The sequence below is a fragment of the Echiichthys vipera genome, assembly GCF_963691815.1.
Source record: "Echiichthys vipera genome assembly, chromosome: 15".
Classification (NCBI taxonomy): domain Eukaryota; kingdom Metazoa; phylum Chordata; class Actinopteri; order Perciformes; family Trachinidae; genus Echiichthys; species Echiichthys vipera.
The window spans coordinates 11,429,851-11,448,506 of NC_139840.1; positions in this window are offsets into that span (position 1 = coordinate 11,429,851).

The window sequence follows — 18,656 nt, forward strand, 5'->3', positions numbered from 1 at the left end:
CTTCTGCTGGATAACATAAACATCCTGAAATGACCGCTGCTCTGCGTCATAATTTACTTTTTATAACAGAGCCTACTGCCTGGTTATTCCAAGGCTTTGGGTGACCCCTAAACCAGAAGTTTCCTCACTCCTCCTCTCTTGTTATTTAAGGAAAACTTCAGTGTTTCCCTTTCTGCTCAATATCTCTCTCTCTCTCTCTCTCTCTCGCTCTCTCTCTCTCTCTCTCTCTCACACACACACAGACACACGCACACACACACACACACTCACACAAACACAGGGTGTGGCTTTCAAGAGGCACACTTGTGTGAATGATGTGGACTCTATAGTCATAGCTTTGACTTAGTCCACACCCTTCAACTTAAAGAGGAGTTTGGAGGAGGTGGAGCAAAGCAATGCTCGGAGCACAGTTTGAGCTTGGACCTGAGTTAGGAGGCTTATGCAGGCAGCGTGTATGTACCCTGTGACCTCTGTTGTCTTTGTACTTTACTGCTGTCACTTTTGGATCGCTTCAGTTTGAGCGTGTGAAGGCATGAGACTTTTGTTTTTTTCTTAAACTGTCTCTCCTCGTGTGACGTGTGTGAGTCGATTTTTGGTTCAGTAAAGCTTCAGAGGTGAGTGAAGTTTGCATGCGGTGGCTGTTGTGAAGTCGAAATGAAAGAGTACGGGCGAGATTCATGATGTGTTTTGGACAATCCTGTTCGTTTGAAATGTCCTTTTTTTTTTGTTTATGGTTTCAGAAAGTTTACACAGTGTAATTGCAGTCCTGCAATATTGTCACTTTTTGTTTCTTTCTGAGCTTTTTCTGAAATAGTGAAAATTTTATATCCAGACTCGTTACAATGAATGTATTCAGAGATGTCTTATCGTTTTTGATATATTTGCGAATATATTGTTATTTTTTTATTCTGTTGCTTATTTCATCAAAAAATTTGTGTTTTTTTTTTAGTGAGGGTTCAGCGCTTGATTTCACACGTCAAGATTAAAATATAAGCTTTAACAAGGCAAACCCACAAAATCAGTAGACACAAATACTGAAAATGATGAATATGAATGTGTTTCCAACTGCTTGGTTTATTCTGTAGTTTGTATGCTGATATATGAACTCAGAACCAGCAAAAAAATTGCAAGAAGGTGCATGAGCAAGGCCGATTTTATGTTGTCTGTGACTAGATGAGCATTAATCAGATCCATGGTGGGCTTTGAGTTGTTCTTGCATTCAAACTCAAAGTATTTAAGGCCCCGTTACTTTACCTTTTTCACCAAAACTTGAGTTTCTGTACTAATGTGAGTATAATTGGCTTCTCCATTCAACATTTCCTTGGCCTTCCTCAGCTTTCCTAATCAATAAATGATTCAGTTTTCATCAGAATGTGCTGCGTTTCATACGCTGTGCTCAGGTTGATCACGTTTGACTGTAACTTTAACTGGAGCGACATGATTTTTCAAAGTTGATTTGGTTTCTGACAAACAGAATAGGAAACTCAGACCACGTGGCTGCTCTCCTCTCACTTTCTCTCTTTTTCTTTCTCGCCCTGTCTTTCTTCCTCTCTCCATACGTTAAAAGTTGGCACGGACGGAGGAAGCAGCCGGTCTTTTTCCACCTGACATCACTTAGCCATTACACACATGTACTACACACGCACAAACACTCACACACAAACCGCACACGCACACACACACACACACACACACACACACACACACACACACACACACACACACACACACACACACACACACACACACACACACACACACACACACACACACACACACACAATGGAGTCCCCCAATTCACAGCTCCCCACTTTGCTTTACTAGTCTGGGTTTCCTCAGTGAGCAGTAAAAATCAAACTAATATTGTCCAGAAAACTGGAGCAAAACACACCAGTCTGACTGAAAAAAGACACCTGCCTCAGTCTGTATGTCACAGAAAGTGTGTCCAGACGGTCCAAAGGTGGTTTAACTTCTCTAACAACTAAAGCACTGAACAAAGCCACAGTTGCACATTACTGTTACACTGGACGTACATTGTAATGTGATGTTCGCATTGTGTGTCTTATAACACACACATATATATGTATATATATTGTTTGTTTTTTTTAAACTTTTTTTTAACATATTTTATGCCCACTGTGATGCAGTCATTTCTGCTCCATCATGATTCAGGACAGTGTAGTGAATCATACAAAACATTTCTAAATCAACTTTACTACTGTTTTTTACTTGCATTTTTTTAACCATTTACAAAAAACTGACAAAGTAGCGGGAAAATACTGCAGTTTGGCTGCAGCGCGCTGTTGCTGCACAACTGCTTTACATCAGCGTTGGCTCTAATAAAATCCGACACATCAGTGGAGGTGTACTGAGACAGTTTCCAGGCCTTGCTAATTGAATTTTTATTGAAGCTGATATTTTATGTGCACAGTGGAAACCGTAAAAAAAAAAAAAAGGCAAGTCAAGTCAGTCATGAGGCTGTTTTACAGATTATGAGTGTTTATAAACACCAGCTTGGAAAAATGCTGAATGAAAACTTTTTCATAACTAAAACAAGAATTCACACAAATGAAAATAAGAAAGAAAAACAGTTTTATTGCTGTATTGAAAGTGTCACTTACAATGTAGTTTTATTTATACTTACTTTAACCTTAAAAATGGTTTAAAAAGCTGTTAAAAACTTTATAATTTTGTATTTATCCACACAAAACTGACAATAATAGTTTTCTTATTTGCTTTTCTTTTTTGCAATACTAAAAAGTAAAAACGGCATCCCCGATTTAGGAAAAGCACAAGATGTACGTTTTCGTCAGCAAGGTGCTCTATGGGCAAGTCAGGGAGGGGAGAATTGGAGAGCGAGAACGAAGGCGGAGTGGAAGAAGAGACAGAGAGGAGAGCGGAGAGACAGAGAGCTGTAAGTGAAAGATCCCAGGCTGGAAGCGAAGTGAGGCGAGGGGGGGAAAGAAATTGAGGAAAACAAAGATGAAAGGCTAATTCTAGGCAGCAGAGGAGTGTCGGACGAGTGTGAGAGGTTTTGTTCTCCTCAGTCTTGTTTACAGGAAGTTCTTTTAAAGTTCCACAGATGGCTGCATTCACAGAAAGGCTTTTTTATTGCATTTTTCCGAGCCCCATAAACTCCTTACACCTTCATTTATGTGTGGGAAAGTATGATTGCTACTGCTGCTTGGCTCAAGGTTGGTCTCCTCTGGAGTTAAAAAAAAAAAATTTTGACAAAATTTACACACCATGAAAAGTGTCATTTTGGTACTTGAAGTCGATGTCATGGATTTTTTTCTAATTGTGTGATCATTTAAGTCCTTCATCGCGGAAACTGAAGTTACCAAATATATGCTGGTTAAAGCCTCACAGTCGTGAGGATTTGCTGCTCTTCCTCCCTCGATTAAATATTTTCAACTTTTATTTGTGTACTACAAAACTATTCAATGACTTTATAAGAAATAATTCATTAGTTACTTGAAATATTGGTTAGTTGCACCCTGAATTTTCATATCATATGGGCTGCTCTATATACTATATATGGGAGGTATGAAACCAGCACTGTTGTGTATTTTAGGACTTCTGCTAATGTATAGGGCGTCATAGTTAAAGGGTCTGTTTTGTTCCAAGCATTCGAAGCATTAATTTGGACTTCAGCCTTGATCCCAGACATTGAGTTCACAGAGGGCCCTTAAAAAAGCCCTACGTTCTCCCGGTATCATGTTGAGAGGTAAATAAAGTTAAGGGCTCCTTAAGGGCTGTTTTGCCTCCAGATTCGTCCCGTCTGTAAGAGATTTAGTGAGCAAGAAGTTTCTGCAGAAGGGATTTGGCTGCAGTGGTCAAACCTCAACCAAATTATTTTTGTCGATTTATTTCACAGGCAAATGTTAACCATCCTATGATTTGTAATTAGGCGTACTCTGGGGCCCTTTCATTTAGTTTTACACACATTTGAGATTGATAATTGAGGCTTCATCTGGAAAAAAATGTATATGTTCCAGGTTATGTTTGGCTGATTTGTGAAACTCTTCAAGCAAGTGCCAGCAGAGAACATGTATTTAATTAGGAAATCATTATGTTCCATTTGATGTATTAACATCGGAAATAAAGTCTCCCAATGTTTGATTTAAGTAACTAATGATAAGCACAGGGAGGAATTTTTTTTCCTACAAAACATAAAACAATCAAAGAACATTTCTGAGCAGTTTATTCTCCTGAAATACTCAGTTATTGCCATAAAGTCAGATAGTGGATATACTGTAAATTTACTACTGAAGGTTTGTGGAAGAAATAGGAAATACAGTAATATTCATGATCATATGTAATTTATCATTTTATCTCCTGTGGAACTGCAGGACAGAGTTCAGAACAAATTTCCCTGCATGAATACAGGTATATTCAAATAGACAGTATGAGAAAAACAATGTGTTTTTTGAATGTTAAAGTATGCAAACGTGAGCGTGGTGATGACAGACACATGTTGTTCTTGCCTTCAACCACGTGCCGCGCTGCACTGTAGCTTACAGCATGGATTCCCCTGGTTAGATTGTGAGGAAGTTCAGCTGATTTGATAAAAATACATTTAATTATGAAGGTAAGATCTGAAGGCTATACAAAGAAAACATACATGTTGAGTCAGCTACAACCCTGGATCACCATTGGTTGCAGCTGAGACTGCATGGAAAGCAGCGAGCAAGCAAGCACATGCGTGGAAACAGTTAGTCCAAATAGATAGGTAAAAGTATAGATTATCAGTTGAAAAGGTACATGTAAAAAAAGAAGAGCTAAAAGTGAGGCAGAAATGGTTGAAAAGGTTGGAACCCGATAGGTGACATTAATGAAGGGGTACTTGAATTCATCTGGCAGGGCTTTGGGCTACAGCTGACACAAAGGTTGGGACACACTGGCCTACAACATGTCAAAGTCAGGGTTGTTGCCTTTGGCTATTATGTGCAACATTTTTGCCTCATTTTACCAGTCATGGATAGTCCTTCTGAGCGATCCATGCTGTCTGAAATTCCTTAGTTCAGTGCTGTACTGTCTGCTCATACGTCATGTCTCCTCACTCTGACTTCCCTCTGTTCTCTTTTCCTGTGTCTGCCTCTGTCTCTGCCCCCTCTTCCTGACTTTCAGTCTGTCCCCTCTTCACGCCTCGGGCGCAAAGCCAACTCTTACGACGACTGAGGGAACCCTCCCATCAGTTCACACACACACACAAACACACACACACACACACACACACACACACACAAAAACCCGCTGTGCCTGCTTTGTCTGCAATGACATGTACGCCGTGGTGCCATCGTATGAGTCAACAGCTCTGGAGTGAAGCTCAAGACGTTGACAAGAGGTGGAATTTACTGAATCCGGATCCAAACCTTTGAACAACATGAGCAAAACTGATCTTGTTGTAGTGCAACGCCACAGGTCAAAAAAGGATAAACGAAGCATGTGTAAGCCCCAGACAGACCCTGACCTATCATGTGTGCCCTTGGCCTGTTCCCAAAAAAGTTTCTAGCCAAAATCCAGCGCAGCCAGGGCTGTTAAAAACCACGGGATAATCACAAGAGAAGGGCCCTGGCTGGTAGTTCTTCAGACAGTAATGTTTTGGTGCATCAGATATTGAGGCCATCGCAGCTAACTGATGAAAGGATGAGGAGAGAAGCAACTGTCTGCAAATATTACAACTGTCATTGTAAAGAACATGCCAGCTCTTGCAGATATAGGGATTAAGTTATTATTTTCTGCCGAGATGGCCCAGCAGTGCTTCAGGTACTGTTGTAATCACCACGATTTTTTAGGCAATTGAATGAAATAAGGTTTAGGGTGCAGAAGCTGCTGTGGATCTCCTTATTTTCTAGCTTTTCTCAGAAAAGTACTTGTTACTGTCATGATGTTGTTCAAGCGCGGAAGGCTGATGGTTGATTCATTAACTGAGCAGGGTTTTTTTTTCTCACTTAATTCAACAAAAGTAAGGAACACTTAGTATAATTTGATACACTCTGTCATGAGCTGAAGGTTAAACATATGTAAGACCCTTATTTAGATCTGTTTATTTATTTAGATAGTAGTAGATAGTAATTATATAATATATGTATATTATATAATTTGTCCATCTGTATCTTGTCTTGTGGCGGGTTGGAAGGGGGTTTGCTCCTTGAGTCTTCGTTATAGCGTGAAGAATATGAGAGAGAACCGAAAAGAGAAAAGTGAGTGGAGGGCATTAGTCATGTATGTACTTCCTGCTGTTATTGAGTAGCCTGGGCGGTCTGGAGCTTGGCCAGGCCAATTGTTTCTCATTTAACTGTCAAACAGCCATAGCCGGGAGGCAGCCACAGGCGAGGAGTGAACAAGCTTTACGGCTGAAATTTAAGACTGCATTTAAATGTCGTCATGCAAATGTGTTTTTCTGAGACATGTGAGCAGATCTTTGAAGCTGAAATCAGGGCTCATTTACTTTTTCTAGCTATAAATTGTCTCACTTAAGGTATGTCCATATTCGTTTCTTTCGTGTCTAAATATATCCTGCAGATGGAAGTGCTGGCTGAACAAGCCCCTTTGTGTGATTTGGCCGGCATTAATGCAGTGGTACAGTACAGCAATACTGCATTAGTACAGTGGTACTGCATTAGCAAACTTTTCTATCCAAAAATACCACTCTAGGTTGGCGGTTAACAGATGCAGAGAGTGCGAGGGAGATGGAAACATAGATGCAGACAGCAGATTGAGTTACTGTGACTGGCTGTCAAAGTCGAGACAGACAAGCAGACTAGTTTGGAGCTATTACTGTTAGCCAGCTGTGAATCCAGATAAATGTGACAGAGGACAAGAAAATTGGAGGTAGAGGAAAGAGCTAGCGGCAGTGAAACCAAAATAAATAGACATCAATAGCGTGCTTATTGCAGAAACAAGCTCTAGACACAATGTTGACACATCGTCACCTTTTAAATTGATATTTTATACTTGTTCACAAACAGTTGTCTATATAGAAATCCAGTATACAGATTATTATCACTCATTTAAAGTCGTTTTTCTGGTCACCTGACAAATTTAAGTCAATATTCACTTCCTTTTAGCTCCGTTTTGGTCTCCACCAGCTCCTGCGAGCACTCCTATCTTGTTGGCTGCTAAATGCTACACTTAAGTTCACTGCTAACTAAGTGTGCATTGGCATTTTAGATGTTTTTTTGCAGAAAATAGCTTCCTGTTGTGTTTGGAAATGACGCTATGACATCGGTGAGAGTAAACCAAAACAGTAAAGATGTGGGTTGTTGTATGTTTTGTTGCTGAAGTCTGGTATATTGATCAGTTTGACAGCCGGTTTCAAATGAACAAAACAGAGTCAGGAACAAACAAAAGTCAATATTCCTTTTTACGTAATGATTTTTAAAAACATGGGAAGAGAAAGAGAAAGAGTGAACGGAACATGTGATGAAGGTTCTCAGCTGGATCAAACTAGAGGCGTAATGATGACTTGGGGCTTTCCAGAGCATCAGCGGTTTAAAATAAAGCATGTTTTGGTAGAAACCCAACATAGAAGTGTGAATCTGAATATTAGCTAAATAAGGGACCTCTAACCATAATGCAGCATTGATGACACTCTGTTTTAAAGGACAAATAATGGATGCCTTTTGCCCTATTTTATATTGCTGCTGCTGAAATGCATTAGATGTAACTGTGGTACAATCTTTTTCTTTTCTCCTCCTGTCTTTACCAGCTCACTCGAGTGATTTGTGACAGGAAGCTTATGCGGTCATTTATTCAGGAACAACACACCTAACTTTATTCCGCACCATTTAAAAAAAGAAGGGAAATCTCGACTCTAAAATGTAACTACGGGCTGCAAATAATGCACTAAAGCACCTCAGATACATACAATTATAAAAACAGTGGTTAAGGATAAACTCTTAACTATATATATAATGAATGAATATAAATAAATAAATATATAACGGGTCAGTGGCTGTGGTTAGTGAGGTGGGGGGGGGTCATTCTCTGCTGACAACCGAGCATGTAACCAAGACAGTCCTGCTCAGCCCCTAAACAGACGTATGCATGAGCTTGATTGATCAGTCACACAATCTCACAAACACACCTGCTCAGTGCCCACAATCAATGGCCACCTAAAGATTTCAAATAGTGTTTGTCCAGGTGCGTCAGTGAACAAAAACTTGGCCAAGCATGCGTGGTGTGCGGGTGTGCATGTGTGTTTGTGCGTATAATAACATAGTGATGAGGGAGTAAATGTGCTTTGTTACGCTGATGTGGGCTCTGACAGCAGCTGTCTTTCTCTCTCTGTTTCCTCACCTGCAACCTTCTTTCACCACGACATGCATCTTTTTTTTCGTTCATTAACTGTATTTCTGCTTGTCATTCTCTCACTGCCCTCCTCCATCCCTCCCTTTTCTCCTCCTCCTCCTCCTCGTCCTCGTCCTCATCTCCGTCTTCACAAACATAGTGAATGGTTGGTTTAGCTGGAGGGATTCCTGGCGGAGTGATTTGGTTGTGATGTAATGTAAATCACATTGCCAGGGATTTCCAACCAGCTACAGCTGAAACCCACACCAGTGTCCAACACCTGACGGCTGCTCGACAACTCCCACGTCAGCAGAAGTCCTATTGGGACAACAACATGAATTCAGGGTTATAAACTCCTCGTGTCAAGGAATAGTTTGACATTTTGGGATATATGCCTTCTTGTCAAGAGTTAGATGGGCAGACGTATAACCACATACGCAGTAATTAATTCCCGTTCCAGCGTATTTGATGAGAATACGTTGCACAAATACACGTTATATCTTATTTAATAACGAAAAGGGAAGTGAAAAAAACATGTTTTACAGTGGTTATGTGCTGGACTATTAGTTGGCCAGGCACAGTAACCTACTGAAGTCTTCACTGGTTGCCCTTCAGTGAACACACCAAGTTTGTGTACTCATTCTCCGGGGGAATAGCCATTGCTTGATTGATGTCTTGATGCCAGTTTCAAAGCATTTATACAGCAAAAGGGAATATATTTAAGAACCTGTGCTATCATCATAATAATTGCATGCAGACTACTGTGAGAAGCATAAATTAAGTTGAAGTGAACATTTCTGCAAGTCGTCTCCCCTCTGGAGCTGCAGTCGGGACTGGAGCTTCCCTTGTCCCTGCGCACTGGCAGATGTATTGAAACAACAACTGAACAAATGGCATCTGTACAGAACATTGTTATGTACGGAATATAGTTGGTATACTTGATTAAAGATAAATTACATTACAAGATAAAAGGTATTACTTTGTGAGTTTTAGAGGTGCTGGTAGTTGGACTGTTACTGCAGAGCCAGACTTCTTGTTTCCGCTAAGCTAAGCTAAGCTAAGCTAAGCTATGCTAAGCTAAGCTAAGCTAAGCTAAACTGTGCTAACTTCTCACAATAGACTGTATATGTCTGGGCGAGACTTCAATACAGCCCAATCACTACTGTGCAGACAGTGAAGAAAATGGCGGCGCCTGTATCCGGGATATTTTGGCTTCACTTATGTGCTTAGGGAGGAAGTGGAGACGCTTCATTCATCTTTATATACAGTCTATTCTTACCACACACATATGAGTGGTATCAATCTTTTCATCTGACTCTCAGCAAGAAAGCGAATAAACGTATTTCCCAAAATGTTGAACTAATTAGAGGAAATTACCTCCAGATGCTTCCAGTATGTGTTTGTCCAGAGTTTGATGGAGGGGCAGGACTTAGCTCGCTCCGTGAACAGTTCAGTGAAAGCCTGTGTTCACAGTGGCTAAGTTCCGCTCCTCACAAGCCTTTCCAGCTTTTAACTCCCACCGTTATATCAGCTGAAAGAAAGCAATATGGAAGCAAAGGTTTTTATGAAATGATGTGCTAAGACAATCCACTAAGTGGCTTAATTTAAAGGAGGTAGAAAATATTGTTGGGTTTTGTGACTTATCTCCCCACTTCACACTCACCAATAATGAGAATGTTTATACATATATACACATGCTGTGTAAGCATGTTGGTTGTGTAACTGACATACTGTAGCAGAGCACACAATGTTTCACCGACTCATGTCATGGGAACGAGGATCATAGGCTATATGTTATATGTGTTATTTTTGACACCACAAGAGGATCAAAGGCTCAATAAATGCAATTCCTTTTCCTCTCTGACCATCTCTTTTGTCTTTTCTTGACAGCAGACAGAGGAAAAACAGCATTATTGGTTCACCTTGAGAGAGAAAGAAGAGGAGGATTCTGGATATAGAGATGAGATGGGTAAGAGAAGAAGGCAGGAAGCAGAGGATGGGAGGGCTTACTCATACAGGAAGGAAATACAGGAAATGTTCCATCGGGAAAACAAGTGCCGATGTAATTGTGATTACTGAGCTCATTTACTGTCTGGGTGGTCATGAAAGGGAAGCACTGATTGTGTGTGTGTGTGCGTGTTCATGTGTGTGCATGCAGTTACCCATGTATGGTATTTAGGGGGAAAGGGAAAGAGACTAAATGGGGCTTGACCATGTGAACAATGTTGAAGGTTTCAAATGTGTAAAATTCAGATAACAGTATGAATACAATGGCAGAAATAAAAGAAAATGTGAATTAAATGCAATTTACCTAAATTATAGTAAATATAGTGGCTATAGTCTCTAGCTTTCCCCCAATATAATGTAAGTAAAGAGAATATCACACACGGTGGTCACTATAGGGCTGAGCAATTAATCAAATTTTAATTTCAATTGTGATTTTGGCTTCTGACGATTATGCAAACAAATACGATAAAATTATTATCGTGCTGCCATCCACAATGGGTTTGTTATAAATGAACTGCTTTCACCAGCTTTCACTGCAATACTGACTGACTGACTGAATACGTTGAATATTGTTTACCGAAACGTTAAATATATGTTTTAAGAAAACTCTCATTTATATTTATACTAATTATTTGAGTATATATGTATTTATACAAAAAATTTTGTTTGTTTTCAGTCGAATTTTATTTAATATGCAAGAATATCCACTGCTTTAACAGTTATTATTAGTTATTATCTTTCAATAACACCATGATATTGCAATGTTTACCAAAATAAATACATTTCTGGGATTTCTTTTAATACGCCAGCACTTCTTCCCAGGAACAGCGTTGTTATTATTTCACGGTTGACAGAGAATTATTTTATATTGAAGGAACAGTATGTATGAAAACTGCTGACATTGTGATATGTGGACTATCCAGAGTTTTTGTTTTTGTTTTTGTATTTTTTATTTGAAGTGTCTGTAACCGTACTATAAATATTAGCATTATAATAAAAAAGATGCATAGGATACATTTTAAGGATATACTCTATTAAGATAAGAGAAACTGTGTCCTCTTTTTGTGTCCAGACTTCTAGTGGCAGCACTCTATACCTGTTGTTTGCTTCCCCGTGTGGTGAAAGGGAGGTGGTGCAGGTGGCTGGGCTCAACCTCCTGTGCCTACTGCGCTGATAACAGTTGTTAGACAAACACTGGCTCAGTTCAGCAGGAACCGGAGTTAGGCCCTCTAGAAACAGCAACTGATTGGATCACCATATGACATACTACAATATATACACCATTGATTTGTATCTGTCTATGTTTACCATAATGTTCTAAAATCGGCTTTTGCATCTCACATAGCTGGTTTAAAAGTGTTTTCTCCCCCTGAGGGTGTAGTACTTCTCTACTGCTTTAAAGGGCCTTTAGACTTTGTCCACAAAGTCCCATCAAGGCAATTCCCCAGAACTGATGAAGCACTCACATAATCATAGCCACACATCCTCCCTGAATGTAAACCTCTCCCTGTAAAGCTTGTGATGGAGGAAATCTGCTTCTGTTGGTTTGGTATTACTAAAAGATCACAGGAGCAGAGTTTTTCCAGTTGTACTCTCTACGTCGGCCTGCATGAAGATTCCAGGAAGTCTCCTTTGGGTGTCGTTGAAGTCAAACGGTGCATTTCAATAAGTATTCGCCATGACTTAGTTCAGTTTCTTTCGGCACGTCTAGCAGCAAACAGCAGACTTGCCCTTGATAAATAAATAATTTAAATAATAAATAATGAGGGTTAGAACTACTCTAAAACTGAGAAAAGGTTACAGTTGAGTTATACTTCCACTCCACTACATTTCAATGGGAAATATTGTGATTTTTCACTGCTGCTACATCATTGTGGGTGATAGTGTTTTGTAAACATTTATTACCTTAGAATATAAATACATGTATGAATGTATGTATGGATGTACTGTATGTATATACTTACTATAAATGGTAAAGGGTGATTCAAATAAAGCCTTACGGATATATGAATAATGTTTGTGTCAATTGTTACAATGATAATACCCAGGGAGCAGATCATGTTGACAGGGAATCAATTTGATGTCAGTTTGTGTTATTTCCGTTTAGCCTCCTGTCATTTTTTATAAATATTTATTATTTTTTATAACTATTTACCTCTTAGCATGTAAAAGGAAAATCTGTAAGATACTTTCTTCAGTTTAAATTCATTAAGATCACTTCTAATGTAGTTCAAAAGGTGCTTATATCTTTAATAAGTAGAATATTTTCAGCTGGATTTGTCGGGGCCATCTTCACACCTCCATTGTCTGTGACGAGCATATGATAATAATTTGCTTCTCTAATCAAGAAATTAAACACCACATCAAGGTTGCTATGAGTAACCCTAGAGCCCTATTTATTATTTATAAGTGTCTCATCATTATATAAAAGCTTCTTTGGAGAGCACAGCACGTAGTGCCAGAGACTGCACCCCCCTGTATACTGTACTTTAGTTTATTGCTACACAAGATTTCATTGATATACAAATATACTTCATATTGTAGTAGAGGACATACTGTAAATATGTGCAGAAGCCAGTCAAGAGCTTTGTGGTTTTAACTGTGAAAAAAAGTGGAATTGGTGGGAAAACACAATAAAAACGACATTAAATAAACAAAGTTTTAAAAATGTGGTTTTTTTGCTATTTTCCTTTTGTTGTTTTACAACATATCTCACCTGTAAAAGAAGAGGATCTGGCAGACTATTGGCACCTCATTCTCTGTTTTTCATTTTTTTTTTTTCATCTCTATTCTGTAGCCATGAGTCACCTGTTTTTGATTGTCAGTACACAAGATCTCCAGGTTAGTGTCAGCACATAAACATTTATAAACACACCCACATACACACACTGCACTCTTACATAACCTTCACTCTTTCACAGGTACATATAGTATACCCACTCCCACAAGCGCAAACGGTAGATCCATGCCAGCGACGTACAATAGATCTGTTTTCCCTCTGACCTTAGAATCAATAATACAGCATCAGTATTTTTTTCTTACGAGCAAAGGCAGTAAAAACATAGCTGTGATGCCAGTTCGCGTGACAACAGATCATCTTCCCACTGTGAGAGAAACCACAGCGACAGCTGAATGTGAGTGAGCATGTATTGAGTGCAATCTGTGTTCAATATAAAAAAATAAATCATTTAAACGCATGTGTCAAGCTTGTTTGTGACAGCCTCAAAGCCAAACCCAGCATGAGGTCTCAAATTTTGAACAATTTTTTAGAGTTGACACACACATTTCAACACATGAAATTTTCCTGGTTCATTTCAGAAACCATTCCTCATATCTGATTAAACTGGGTCAAAACTGTCAAAAATAAAATGTGCTATTACTAAAGTCAGCCTATTCAAAATGAATCAGATTTCCGGTAACATCAGGCATTTCAAAGGGCATTTTACGAGTGTTCGTTAAGTCGGCCGGGAGATGAGATAAACAAAGTATAGTCTGAGGCAGGCCATTTGAGGCTCCTTAATTGGTTTCAGTATGCAAAGTACGCTTCACAAAACTCAGAAGAAAGTTACCGTGCTCTCTGACCCAAGCAGATTTGTATGTAAGATGTTTAGTCTTCCTTGCTCTGTTAGGTGGGTGACCTTTGTAAGTTTTACTTCTTTGTTTTAATGCTGATCTTAGAATTAAAGCTCGTATTCAAGCTAAAGCTTGTGTTCTTACTGAAATGGAGGATGGTGGAGCAAGCGACTCATGGACATGAGTATCCTGTTTATGAAGTATCCCAATTTCAGGAACCCTAACCTCGATATTATGGGTAAGGGGACCCACGCCTGCAACCACCCAGGGGAAAATTGTTCTGCAAAATCACAAAGGCTGAGTCCTTACCACAGCAACCCCAGTTTGAATCTGACTCGTTGTCCATAGTGTTTTAACAAAACACAGATATCTCTCAAACCAATGGGGGACAGAAGCCTGAGTACTGATGAACTTTAATGTCTGGGACCAAGTCGGCCCAGTGTATGCATGATCAGAATATTTGGGGGCTGGATTAAGAGTCGTGCCATAAGAGTGCCATTCAACTTTTCTTTGTTTGGGAAGGGAGAGGGAGACATACCTCGCCGGAGATCTGCACTCTATTGAATGCACCTTTGTAGTTGCACCTTTATTTGTTTAAAATCCACGGCAGTGTCGTAAGAATTTTGCGACTGCAGATTCCGTGTGGCCCTGATCGTTAGTGTAAAACATCATGTACCAAAAGAAAAATGAGGCCAGAAAGAATTACACATTTAACACTAATGCACATACTGCATATAGGCTGCTGTCGGAAGCATAAGGGCATAAACTAGCAGGCAGACAGACGCCATGACTTCACCCGTAGGTGGATCAGCGGGAGAGTCATAAAACTGAAACAGAAACAGAAAGCAGGATCAACAACCTCGTAACTTACTGATATTACCAGGCACACTGTCAGTGTCTGTCTAACGCTGACAGATATCAGTGTGCACATAAACACGAACGGGAAACACTTACTTAAGCATGGGGAATTGAAGCAGTGATCACTAAAAATGCCCTTTTGAAAGAGGCACCATGTCCTAAACATTGTCTGACAGCAAGCCTTCAAGTGCATATTTGAGGCTTGAGTTACCCTTCCACAAAAGCCATCCTAAAGACTTTTGGCATGAGAAAGCTTATTAAACGCTATACGAACAACAGCATTGGAAGAAGCAATGATTGAAGAAGATTCAGCAGAACTTTAATGTCCATTAGGAGCAAAATAGAACAAAAAAATGGGCAGAGCGTCTTTTTAAGTAGGCCGCCTCGTTGCAAAGAGTGTGTTTCCTATCGTGCCTACCATCTTTTTTTTTTTTTTTCACAAAATTGTTTGATTCATCATAGCTGAGGAGATGAGTAGGCCTGTACTGCCCACAAAAGAGGCATGGTCTGGTACAAATACGTCTCATGACTTGTTAACAATTGTCCCCTTAGCGACAGAGCTAGCTAGCTTGCCAGCTGTCTTGGAGGCTAGCTGCTAAGTAGGCAGATGGTTGAGGTTTTCATTGAACTCAAGTGGTTAGGGTCAAGACAGCCCATTGGTCACTGATATGACCTGAACTTGTGAGCATGGGCACCTGGCCAATCCTAGCTGGCTAGTGAAGAAAAGAGGTCCACACTCTCCTTCTCAGAACACCGTGGTGAGTTTCAGCCTGCATGCAACGTTTCTTAAAGCCGAACATCGCTGAAGCACAGCAGCTAATACTGCCGGTAAAGACTCTGAGTTGAGCTGAAATGGAAATACTGTGCTGCGACATGTGTCTTTCAGTTATTCTATAACTTTGAAAATAAAACACTAAAAATTTAAAACGATTATACCAAGGCCAACAATCAAATATCTGAATAGTCAAATAATCGGTTCTAGCCTGAGATACTACAAAGGTTGATGTCATCATTCCTCAACCCCCAGGGATTTTGTTTAATCGCTTAGCAGCCAAATTGACAATTTTAAAGAATTTAGATGAAAGCCAATAATCAGGTTTAGTGATAAGAATGGTTGATCACTATACTTCCCAACCTCCAGACTTCATAGCCTAAATGATGCTGATTAATAACCCTGAGTTGAAAAACAAAACAAAAAACTTGGTCCTTACTGTGCCGTATTCTGCTTTGACCAGAACTGTAATAGTTCCTACTGTGTAGCAACAACAAAGTCTACTCATACACTTATCCATCAACCTATTTTCTTAGCCGTGACATCAATCTTCTCTGTGTTTCTGCACTGGCGTCTCTTCATCCATGGGAAAAAATATCCTAGCTCGACCACTACAACACCTGGCTCTTTCTATTATGAAGGAAATTACTCCAAGGCCTTCTACAGTGCCCACAGTACTCACAGAGGAAAAGGCACCTGTGGAGAAACTTCATTTCAGTTTGCTCGTCTCACTTGGAGCCCGAACAACAATCTATCTGTAAGTCAAGACCTCAGCAGTGGGGCTCATAATTCTTATTACCTCTGTGGTCTGGCATAATGGTCACATTACTGCTGATAACACGCTCAACCATCCACAGTGAACGAGGTGCTGGGATCTCTGCCAGAATTGGCCCCATTTGCACTCCTTACTCTGACAATTGGTTGTGTTCGCTGTTCTCCTAATATTCACTGACAAGTTTAATTTAGGTTTAGAGAGCATCTGGCTGATATTACAGTGGGATATCTGCTGTTTGCAGATGGTGCAGTGCGCCTGGCATCATCACACAGTGTCACCATTGTGTGCTGAAGCAGGTTGCAGCTCAGCGTGAAACATTCAGCATTAAATCATAACACCCAAGTCTGAAAACATTGCTGTCTCTCAGAGCTGGTGGTTTTCTGGAGAGAAGTGACGTATTTATGAGTGACAGTGAGAGGGATCCAACATAATTTTGAAATAATAACACAGGACTCCAAAAATAAAGAAAATAAAATCCATCAATCATGCTATGTGATAGATCTCTCACCCCTTGGCATTACATATCACAATTTGATCCTCTGTTATATAAAAAATATTGATTATAGCAGCTTCAAGTGAAAACTAAACACACAAGATTTCACTTGACACAAAGAATAAAATCAGGAACCCTGCTCACACACGCATTCAAAATGATCAGATCACAAGTGAACTTGCAGCAGGTGGTGTGTGTGTACGCATCCCAGCATTGGTGTTTTGTGCATTTTTTTTTTTTTATCCAATATGTAAACACACCCAATAATTATGTTCGCTAGCTGTATGAACACAGATAAAATGTGCAAGCAGTGAAGCCAAATCTGATCAGAGCGTGCATGAAATAACTCTTTGTAAATGTTGTGAACCGCATCAACAACCGGGATATGTGGATAAAAGATATACGAACAGGGCCAGAGACAGGGAAAACAGACAGTCACAGACAGATGAAAATGACAAGGAACAATGATTAGGATAATGATGATGAGATGATAATTAGTAAGAACAGGAGGAATGCACTCAATGGATCTGTTTGGTGTCTCAAATTCTGAAGCAGCCACAAGTGAGATTAAAACAAATGACTTCATCAGCTCACTCTTGGCAATCAACGTGGCCTTTCCCCACAGATCCACACTCAGAACTGGATGATGTTCGTTCTGGACTAAGACTGATTACATGGCCGGTGCGGCTCCTCTATCACCAAATGTGTGTGTATTCGTGTTGATTGCCAAGGCCTAGGTGGTGATGTAATTTGTTTTAGTCTAATGTATGAGCAGTTTTAGACCATTAAAGGCAAGATCTACTTAGTCACTGCAGCCTCCCTGCCTGTCTCATTTTGTCTTCCTGTCTCTATGTACATTTCTATCAGTCTGTTTCTCTGACTCACACAGTCCTTAGAACTAATCACTACTGAGGGAAACGTTGCACTTCATTTCCCTTATCTACCATTCAGAAAGTTAAACGCGTCAGCTAAAACCCAGCAGCTATATTCATTGCATGTATTTTGCTCTTAACTAAAATAAATTGCTCTACATTTCGAGAATTACACCTATTTGCTTTCTTGCCGAGAACCTGGAAGAAGATTGAAACCACTATCATGTCTATGCATTAAAGCTGCCCTACGGAAATTCTTTTGTTTTGTTTTAGTGATCAAACAACAGTTATGTTTACATTCACTGTAACTCACCAAAATTGTGTGTCTCTGCGAGGTCTAACAAATGTGTTGAATCAATATCCTCCTAAAACTATTATTTCAACATTTTAAATCTTTTGTTAGTTACATTTACTATTACTTCTTGCAGTCTGACACGTTGTTAAGTTTCTTGGCAAATTACTGTAGGTCAGTAGAATAGTGTATCACATCCCTCATGTGTGCATAACAAACAAAACCGGACCCACCTTACCTTACACTGTATACAACATGTATCTTGTCTCCATAAAGACAACCATAGGTTTCTGAAGAGCAAAAATGAAGCTCAGTGTGGGCCACTCTATCCGTCACCACGGTGACAGTGCGTGACTCCACAAATATGACAAGAGGTGGAGCATGGATGGAGCTGAGGCCCACTGAAGTCTGCAGTCTCCTGTGATGACACCCACCTGTCCTAATATAAACTAAATAGTTTTGGAATTTGGAAATTAGAGACCAAAAGCGTTTTTTATACCAGGCAGTAAACGTGTTTATTTCTGCCATAAAGTTGGACATTTTAACATGGGGGGTCTTTGGGATTGGCTCGCTTTTGGAGCAATCCTCAAGTATCTATGTAAGAAACTTAAGTTTTTGACACTTTTACATTGGCTCCATTTTCAGCCCCGCACATTGCTGCTTGGGAACCACCCATTAAAAAAACTGCTGAAACTACAGCAGATCCAATTATCTGTTCA